Below are 10,425 nucleotides of genomic sequence, written 5' to 3'. Positions count from 1 at the left end.
CCCTCCACAGAGCTGCCAGACCTGCTGAGTTTTTGCAGCGTTTTCTGTTTTGATTTCAGATTTCTAACATCCACAATATTCTGCTTTTCTTTAAAGTGGATGAAGTGTCAGCAAGACAGAAACTCCTCTGGTCATTCAATAACAGCATCAATATTTCAAACTTCCCATTCCGCATATAACTTTCTCATCATTACTACCCTGGGAGTGATTTTTAATATGTTAATTCCCAGAGCGTGAATGTCAGTTCCCAGGCCAACATTCCCCGCCTGTCCTTACTTACTCAACTTTAATACAACTCGGTCAGTTCAGATGCATTCCCGTCAGTTTGGAACTGGAATGACTTCTTTTATTCTTTCCAAGGACACTTGGTTTTGATGGCTGGCCAGTGTTTATTATGATGTGGGTATGCCGGCGTTGGACTGGCGTAAACACAGTAAAAAGTCTGACAACACCAGGTTTTAGTCCAACCTATTTATTTGATAATATTCTCACAAGCTTTCGAGGGGACAGCCTCTTCGTCAGGTGAATGGAGAGTTCTGGCCTCAGACAGAGCATATAAAGCACAGTAATCTCTAAACTGTCTGTGCTTTATATGCTCTGTCTGAGGCCAGAACTCTCCATTCACCTGACGAAGAGGCTGTCCCCTCGAAAGCTTGTGAGAATATTATCAAATAAATAGGTTGGACTAAAACCTGGTGTTGTCAGACTTTTTACAGTGTTTATTACCCATCCCTAATTGCCCTTTGAGAAGGTGGTGGTGAACTACCTTCTTGAACTGCTGCTGAACATGTAGTGTAGGTACACCCACTGTGCTGTTAGGGTGGGAGGTCCAGGAATTTGATCCAGTGACAGTGAATATGACATATTTCCAAATCAGGATGCTGGCTGACTCCAAGGGGAACCTGAGGTGGTGTTGGTCCCCATGTATCTACTGCTCTTGCCCTCGATGATAAATAGTGATCCAACACTCCCAGGACAGGTACAGCACGGGGTTAGATACAGAGTAAAGCTCCCTCTACACTGTCCCCCCATCAAACACTCCCAGGACAGGTACAGCACAGGGTTAGATACAGAGTAAAGCTCCCTCTACACTGTCCCCATCAAACACTCCCAGGACAGGTACAGCACGGGGTTAGATACAGAGTAAAGCTCCCTCTACACTGTCCCCCCATCAAACACTCCCAGGACAGGTACAGCACGGGTTTAGATACAGAGTAAAGCTCCCTCTACACTGTCCCCATCAAACACTCCCAGGACAGGTACAGCACGGGGTTAGATACAGAGTAAAGTTCCCTCTACACTGTCCCCCCATCAAACACTCCCAGGACAGGTACAGCACAGGGTTAGATACAGAGTAAAGCTCCCTCTACACTGTCCCCCATCAAACACTCCCAGGACAGGTACAGCACGGGGTTAGATACAGAGTAAAGCTCCCTCTACACTGTCCCCCATCAAACACTCCCAGGACAGGTACAGCATGGGGTTAGATACAGAGTAAAGCACCCTCTACACTGTCCCCATCAAAAATATGATGTGGAGGTGCCGGTGTTGGACTGGGGGTGGGGGCGGTGGGCACAGTAATTAGTCTCACAACACCAGATTAAAGTCCAACAGGTTTATTTGGTAGCACGAGCTTTCGGAGAGTTGCCCCTTCATCAGGTGACTGTACCATTAAATATTGAGAACAACCCAGCTGCTTCACACAGGGACCCGGGTTCGATTCCGAGCTTGGGTCACTGTCTGTGTGGAGTTTGCACATTCTCCCCATGTCTGCGTGGGTTTCCTCTGGGTGTTCCGGTTTCCTCCCACAGTTCGAAAGATGTGCCAGTTAGGGTGTATTGGCCGTGCTAAGTTCTCTCTCAGTGTACCCCCACAGAGTGTGGTGGCTTGGGAATTTTCACAGTAACTTCATTGCAGTGTTAATGTAAGTCTACTTGTGACTAATAAATAAACTTCAAACTTTATTGGGCCACTTACTGTTCACTATTTAAAAGGACATTAAGTAATGATTCGGAAATGGCATTTGGTTCGTTGTGATTAATCTGCTAACCCGAAACCTGTTTCCCTTGGTCACGGTTTCTATGATGCAGCATGGTCCAGAAAACAGCAGGTTTATTAATGAACTCTACTGTCATTCTGGAACTTTTCACCAATCACAGTCTTTGGGAAAATTGCCAGGCTCTGATAAGTGGGACACTCGGCTCCTGTCTCTCGCTGTGAGATCACCCAGACAGAAAGAGGAATGAGTGGAAAACCTGCTCCGAGAAGGTGAATTGTTTGATAAAGTTGGCAAACCCTCGGCTGCGGAGAGCCCAAAGTGCGAATGATGGAGCTGTGTGAGCGCTCGGTGAGGAACGGCTGCCTGTAAACACAAGCTGCAATAAACTGCTCAGGAATCTGATTTGTTGAAGTAAACAACAACAACTCAGATTTACGTAGCACCTTTAATGTTAAGGCGACCCAAGGCACTTAACGAAGCGGCTGGTAGCGAAATGAGACACTCAGCAACAGCAGGCAATAGGGGGACAGCTGGTCAAAAATAGCTTGGCCCAAGCGACAGGTTTTAAGGAACAAGAAACAGAAAGGCAGGGACACAGAGACAGAGAGAGAGACAGAGACAGACCAATACAGAGAGGCACAGAGACAGAGAGATGGACAGACAGTGAGGTAGGGAGACAGTGAGGCAGGGACAGATTGGCAGGGAGACAGATAGAGGTAGGGAGACAGATAGAGAGATAGATTCATAAGAAATAGGAGCAGATTCAGGCCATTCGGCCCATCTTCAGTGAGATCTTCGTGAATCTGACTGTGGCCTGACTCCGCCTTCCTTCTGCCCCCCCCCCAATAATTTCAATTCCCTGTCAGGGAGGTAGTGTAATGTCATTAGAGTGGTCATGCTGGGAGCCAGGCCAACCTCTGGGGACACAGGTTCAAATCCCACCATAGCAGCTGGTGGAATTTAAATTCAACTCATAAATCTGGAATTGAAAGTGAGCCTCAGTAATATTATTTTAAGTTGAAATTAAACTAAATGAAAGAAATAAAGATCAAAGAACAACACAGCACGAGAAACAGGCCCTTCGGCCCAACGAGCCCGTGCCGCCATTTTAGCATTGAGTCCCCCCCTCCACCCATGACCCTTGTCTATGCTTATGGCATTCCACATTGAGGGAAACTAATTTAGGGACAATTTATTACCTCCAATCAGCCTAATAGCACATCTTTGGGGTGTGGGAGGAAACCGGAACACCCGGAGAAAACCCACGCAAGCACGGGGAGAATGCGCAAACTCCCACAGACACCGGCCCAAATCCATGTATCTGCACAGCAAACAGTGATAGTCACTGAGCTGTCGTGTTGCCCATCAGCTGGTCCAGTTTAACCGTACACTAACGACATGAAGCACTAGGCTACTCTCAAAACATCCAAGAGCAGCCCTCGCACGACCCACCCCATGTATGCCCCTTGTTGGACAACAAGGCGGACCAAAGCACCTGTGGATTAAAGGAGAAAAACATCAATAACATGAACATCGTATGCAAACATTCGAGGGAATCCCCAGAAGCGCAAAAGTAAAACAAGTGAGCCAGAAAATATGCTGGAAGGTCCATAGGAATCAATTGATTCGCAGGGACGTCCCAAGGCTCCTGAACCTTATTTAAAACAGTCTCCTATATCCCTCCATCTCCATCCCACTCATGTGCCTGTCTAATGAAGGAACAATTCAAGGGCCTCATAAACGGACACTGCATCAAACACAAAACAAAGTGTAAAGCAAAGTGTGATCAGTGGGGCTGATGAAAGCTCGGTCACTGTGGTGCCCACTGGGCATGAAATGTCTCACTGGCACTGGCAGACTCTGCACACTCCCTCTCCAGGGACAGACAGCCATGAAGATAACCACAGAGCAGAGGGTCGGGCTGGGCACATTGATGGCAAGTTTGGCTAGACCCAGGAGCAGGTTCATGATGAGGTTCTCCTCCTTCCCTGCCCCTCTCTGCACTGGGTGCAGAGTCTCAGTTATGGTGAGCATGAAATCATTGTCGATTATTATAAAAACCCATCTTGTTCACTAACGTCCTTTAGGGAAGGAAATCTGCCTTCCTTACCCGGTCTGGCCTACATGTGACTCCAGAGCCACAGCAATGTGGCTGACTCTCAACTACCCTCTGTAATGGGCTGAGTGAGACACTCAGTTCAATGCTCTGAGTGGGCAATAAATTTCAGCTCAGTGAGTGATGCTGAACAAATAGAACAAAATATATCCAATAGTGAATAAAGATGAAGATGTGTTGTAAATAGTCCTTCTTTGGAAGGGGTAAAAGTATCTTCAAAAAGGAGGGGAATGTCATATTATGCCTTAAGCAAAGCAGAATGACATCACTAGAAGGGAAACATGTCATGTGATTAAGTTTTAGTTTTGTTTTTGTGTTGAGCAGAGCACAGACACACAGCTCTGCCGCTGAGCTCGTCAGCTTTTCTATCCTTGTATGAATATTCTCATGTTCTGAGTCTAAATGTGAGGATGTGTCTAGGGCGGTGGATAGAGGAGAGCCGGTGGATGTGGTCTTTCTGGATTTTCAGAAGGCGTTTGACAAAGTACCTCACAAGAGGTTATTGCAGAAGGTCGAGGGACATGGAGTTGGGGGTAGGGTGTTAGCGTGGATAGAGGATTGGTTGTCAAATAGGAGGCAGAGAGTGGGGGTCAACGGGTGCTATTCGGATGGGCGGATGGTGACTAGTGGAGTGCCCCAGGGGTCGGTGCTGGGGCCTCAGCTTTTTACCATTTATATAGATGATCTGGAGGAGGGAACCGAGTGTATGGTGTCGAAATTTGCTGATGACACCAAGATTGGGGGAACGGCAAATTGTGCGGAGGGTGTGGAGAGTCTGCAGAAGGATCTAGATAGGCTGGGCGGATGGGCCAGGAAATGGCAAATGGAATTTAATGTTGGCAAGTGTGAGGTGGTCCACTTTGGTAGGAATAATGGTAGGAAGGACTATTACTTACGTGGCGAAAAACTGCAGCAGGTGACGGTGCAGAGGGACCTCGGGGTCCTTGTGCATGAGTCGCAAAAACCCAGCTTGCAGGTGCAGCAGATGGTCAGGAAGGCGAATGGGATGCTGGCCTTCATAGCGAGGGGGATTGAATATAAAAGTAGGGAGGTCTTGCTGCGGCTGTATAGGGCATTGGTGAGACCACAGCTGGAGTACTGTGTGCAGTTTTGGGCGCCGCACCTGCGCAAAGATATTTTGGCCTTGGAGGGAGTGCAGAGGAGGTTTACTAGGCTGATACCGGAGTTGAGGGGGTTGAGCTATGAGGAGAGGCTGAATAAACTAGGCTTGTACTCGTTGGAGTTTAGAAGAATGAGGGGAGATCTCATTGAGACGTATAAGATGATGAATGGGATGGATAGGATAGAGGTGGAGAGACTCTTCCCGCTCAAAAAAGACAGTAGGACTAGGGGGCACAGCCTCAAGATAAAGGGGGGGCGGTTTAGAACGGAGTTGAGGAGGAACTTCTTCACTCAAAGGGTGGTGAATCTCTGGAATTCTCTGCCCGTTGAAGTGGTGGAGGCTGCCTCGCTAAATATTTTTAAGACGCGGGTTGATGGGTTTTTGATAAGAGAGGGGATTAAGGGTTATGGGGAGAGGGCGGGAATGTGGAACTGAGCCACGACAGATCAGCCATGATCTTACTGAATGGCGGGGCAGGCTCGAAGGGCTAGATGGCCTACTCCTGCTCCTATTTCTTATGTTCTTATGTTCTTATGTTCTAAATGAAGGAACTCACATCCACTTTACACAATCCCTTAAGAGCAATTGGCGCCTTTATATCATTATAAAAACATGATAGATACAACCAACAGGAAGGATTGCACAAACTGGAACTCAGCTTTAGTACAGATTACGCTGGGGTGACCTGAAAGAGAACTTTAAGAATCGATCGAGAAAATGTTTCTATTCTCGGGAGAGACGGGACTGGGAGACCATCGTTATAAGATAGTCACTGACAAAATAAAACAGGGAATCCGGGTGAAACCTATTTACCCAGATTGTTATAGAATCATATAATTGTTACAGTACAGAGGGAGGCTGTTTAGCCCATTGTCATGATACTGCACATTTGAGAAATATATTCTCATCATGTTTCCTGTGCAGGGTCTGTTCTATGTACTCATAGTAATCGGGTCTGAATCTAGAAGCACTGTGTGGTTACTGCCTGGGCTGGGGTGTTTCAGCTGTGAAGAGAGAGGGGTTAGGCTGGGGTTGTTTTCCGTGGAGCAGAGAAGGCTGAGGGGGGACTGATGGAGATGTACAGAATCACTGGGGATTCAGAAAAGGAAGAAGATTTTCACCCAAAGGGTGGTGGGAATCTGGAACTCTCTACCTGAAAGGGCGGTAGAGACAGAAACCCTCACAACATTTAACACAGAAACAGAAGATAGGAGCAGGAGGAGGCCATTTGGCCCTTCGAGCCTGCTCCACCAATCATTACCGTCATGGCTGATCATCCAACTCAATAATTTAATCCTGCTTTCTCCCCATAGCCTTCAATCCCGTTCACCCCGAGTGCGATATCCAGCTGCCTCTTGAATACATTCAATGTTTTGGCATCAACTCCTTCCTGTGGGAATGAATTCCACAGGCTCACCGGGTGAAGAAATGTCTCCTCATCTCCGTCCTAAATGGTCTACCCTGAATCCTCAGACTGTGACCCCCTGGTTCTAGACTCCCCCCACCCTCAGGAATATCCTCCCTGCATCTACCCTGTCTAGTCCTGTTAGAATTTTATAAGTCTCTATGAGAATCCCCCCCTCATTCATCTGAACTCCAGTGAAAACAATCCTAACCTGGCCAATCTCTCCTCATACATCAGTCCCACCATTCCCGGAATCAGCCTGGTAAACCTTCATTGCACTCCCTAGAGAGCAAGAACATCCTTGCACAGAAAAGGAGACCAAAACTGCCCACAATACTCTAGGTGTGGCCTCACTAAGGCCCCTGTATAGTTGCAACAACACATCCCTGCTCCTGTACTCGAAACCTCTCACAATGAAGACCAACAGACCATTTACCTTCTTCACCACCTGCTGCACCTGCACGCTTACCTTCAGTGACTGATTCACAAGGACACCCAGGTCCCTCTGCACACTCCCCCATCCCAATTTACACCCATTCAGGTAGTAATCTGCCTTCTTGTTCTTGCTCCCAAAGTGAATAACCTCACATTTATCCAAATTAAACTGCATCTGCCATTGATTTGCTCACTCACCCAACCAGATCATTCTGAAGGATCTCTGCACCCACGTCACAGTTCACCCTCCCACCCAACTTGGCATCATTTGCAAACTTTGAGATGTTACGTTTTGTTCCCTCATCCAAATCATTAATCTATATTGTGAATAGCTGGGATCCCAGCACCGATCCCTGTGGCACCTCACTAGTTACTGTCTGACAATTAGAAAAGCATCCATTCATTCCTACTCTTTGTTTCCTCTCCACCAACCAGTTTAAGAAGCATTTACGATGAGTACTTGACGCACCACAGCATACAAGGTGATGGACCGAGTGCTGGAAAATAGGATTAGAATAGATAGGTGCTTGATGGCCAATGTGGACGCAATGGGCCGAAGGGCCTCCCTCTGTGCTGTATGACTCTGTGCCTACAAGGCCATCAGTGTCAGAGCCATTAACATTTGGAAACTGAAGAGGGCAGAAGTGGAGGAGTGCAGATAACTTAAAGGGTTGGAGGATGTGACAGAGGTAGGGAGAGGTGAGGAGGTCATGGAGGGATTTGAAAACAGTATCAGACTGACCGCTGTGGTTCGAGAATCAGCCCATTGGCAACTTGACAAAGGTAGCTAGGAATGGACAATAAAATTCCAGCCTTGTGTGTAAGACCCGTGGCCTGGGAATGAATTAAAAAGCAGAGGCACCTTCTGGATAATCGGAGTTTCCTCTGCTGATGGAGGGGCTGCAGAATCCACTCAAATTGTGGAATGTAAACAGACACTAGAAACTATGGCAACATGGGCAGGTCCGTGTGTTGTGGGACAATATTACTGCACCCCCAGGCTCTACTATCTGTGTCTGGGGAATGTGTGCGAAAGATAAAGAGTTTCGAGAAGGAGGCAGATGCTAGCAGGCAATAAGAACATAAGAACATAAGAATTAGGAGCAGGAGTAGGCCATCTAGCCCTTCAAGCCTGCCCCGCCATTCAATAAGATCATGGCTGATCTGTCGTGGCTCAGTTCCACTTTCCCGCCCTCTCCCCATAACCCTTAATCCCCTCTCTTATCAAAAACCCATCAACCCGCGTCTTAAAAATATTTAGCGAGGCAGCCTCCACCACTTCAACGGGCAGAGAATTCCAGAGATTCACCACCCTTTGAGTGAAGAAGTTCCTCCTCAACTCCGTTCTAAACCGCCCCCCCTTTATCTTGAGGCTGTGCCCTCTAGTCCTACTGTCCTTTCTGAGCGGGAAGAGTCTCTCCACCTCTATCCTATCCATCCCATTCATCATCTTATACGTCTCAATGAGATCGCCCCTCATTCTTCTAAACTCTAACGAGTACAAGCCTAGTTTATTCAGCCTCTCCTCATAGTTCAACCCCCTCAACTCCGGTATCAGCCTAGTAAACCTCCTCTGCACTCCCTCCAAGGCCAAAATATCCTTGCGTAAGTGCGGCGACCAAAACTGCACACAGTACTCCAGCTGCGGCCTCACCAATGCCCTATACAGCTGCAGCAAGACCTCCCTACTTTTATATTCAATCCCCCTCGCTATGAAGGCCAGCATCCCATTCGCCTTCCTGACCACCTGCTGCACCTGCAAGCTGGGTTTTTGCAACTCATGCACAAGGACCCCGAGGTCCCTCTGCACCGTTGCCTGCATGAAAACTAGCAATAAAAAAGAGGGAGAAGAACAGGAATGAGAGGAGTTAAGGATGCAGCAGCGTTCCTTCCTCAGAGGACAAGCTGATACTAACTCTTCCCAGTGAAGAGGAGGTGTTAATATTCAATGTTGTCTTCCAATGCTCACTGGCTGACCATCCAGAAATTACTTGATTTTAAAATTCTCATCAAATCCCTGCATAATCTCTCTCCCTAACTCTGAAACTTCCTCCAGACCGAGAACCCGCTAAGATATCTGGGCTCCTCCGGTTCTACCTGCTTGTGAAACAAAAATTTTAACTGTTCCATCATTGGGAGCCATGTCTTCAGCTTCCTGGATCCTAAGATCTGGAATTCCCTCTCTAAACCTCTCCAGCTCTCTACCTCTCTCTCTCTCTCTCCTTTCTGATACGAAGCCTAACTCTAAAACCAAGCCTTTGGTTATTCATTTCAATTTGCTCCTCATGTAATCTTGGTTGATAATGCTCCTCTGAAGAACCTTAGGACTTTAAAGGTGCTATATAAATGCAAGTTATTGTTAGATTTTACATGACCGTGTTCATTTTTTGTGCAAAGTGTGTTTGGAGAAATTCTTTTGTGTACGGCTACGTGTTGTGTGCAGTGGTTTGCCGTAGTTAAGTGCTGTTATATATTTAAGCAGTTGCATGATTGCTTTAAGAGCAGGTCACACAATTTGATGATGATGTCATTAAGGTGTTCAGGCTATTGATTTTAGTTTCAGTTTGTTCTCTGTACAGGAAACAACGCTTTCAATAAACCCGATGTGGAGATGCCAGTGTTGGACTGGGGTGGGCACAGTAAGTAATCTCACAACACCAGGTTAAAGTCCAACAGGTTTATTTGGTAGCACGCGCTTTCATAGCATTGCCCCTTCATCAGGTCGATAAACCTGTTGTTAGTTTAAATCTACATGTGCAAACCACATCTTTTCATTTTGTTTAAAATCCACAATCTCAAAATAGTTAGGATGTAACATGTGACTCCTGATGCTATATTCCCTTGTCAGTAAAGGATTCTAGCAGAAGTCATTTTTACCCAGCACATGGAATATGAAGTGAGGCGTGTGCAGTTAAACTTGAGTGGATATAAGAGAGCCAGCTGCTTTAAGAAACAGCACAGAATAATTAAAACAACAGTCTGCAACTTAGCAGAGGGCATTGACTGCTGGCTGAGTTTGTATGGATTCGAATGCTCCAGCGCTGACTCCTGCAGAGGTGCAGGGGCAGATTTGAGAATGAATTGGGAAAGCTTCCAGTCTCAATGGCAGAACAGTGAAATTGCCATAGTGCCAAACACGAAACCTGAACAAACAAGGGTAACAACTCTTATTAGCTCTGGGGAAAGAGTGTTATACTCTGTCTAGCACCTGAACCTCACTGCGAAGTAGAAAAGCCACACTTACGACATTTTAGAGGCCTTGAGTACCCAATTTATACTCTTAACCAATGTTATTTATGAATGCTATGTGTTCAAAAGCAGAGCTCAGGGAGAAGGGGGGGACATTG

The sequence above is a fragment of the Carcharhinus amblyrhynchos genome, chromosome 3 (genome assembly GCF_965287045.1).
Source record: "Carcharhinus amblyrhynchos chromosome 3, sCarAmb.v2.hapA, whole genome shotgun sequence".
Classification (NCBI taxonomy): domain Eukaryota; kingdom Metazoa; phylum Chordata; class Chondrichthyes; order Carcharhiniformes; family Carcharhinidae; genus Carcharhinus; species Carcharhinus amblyrhynchos.
This window is presented reverse-complemented; position numbering follows the sequence as displayed.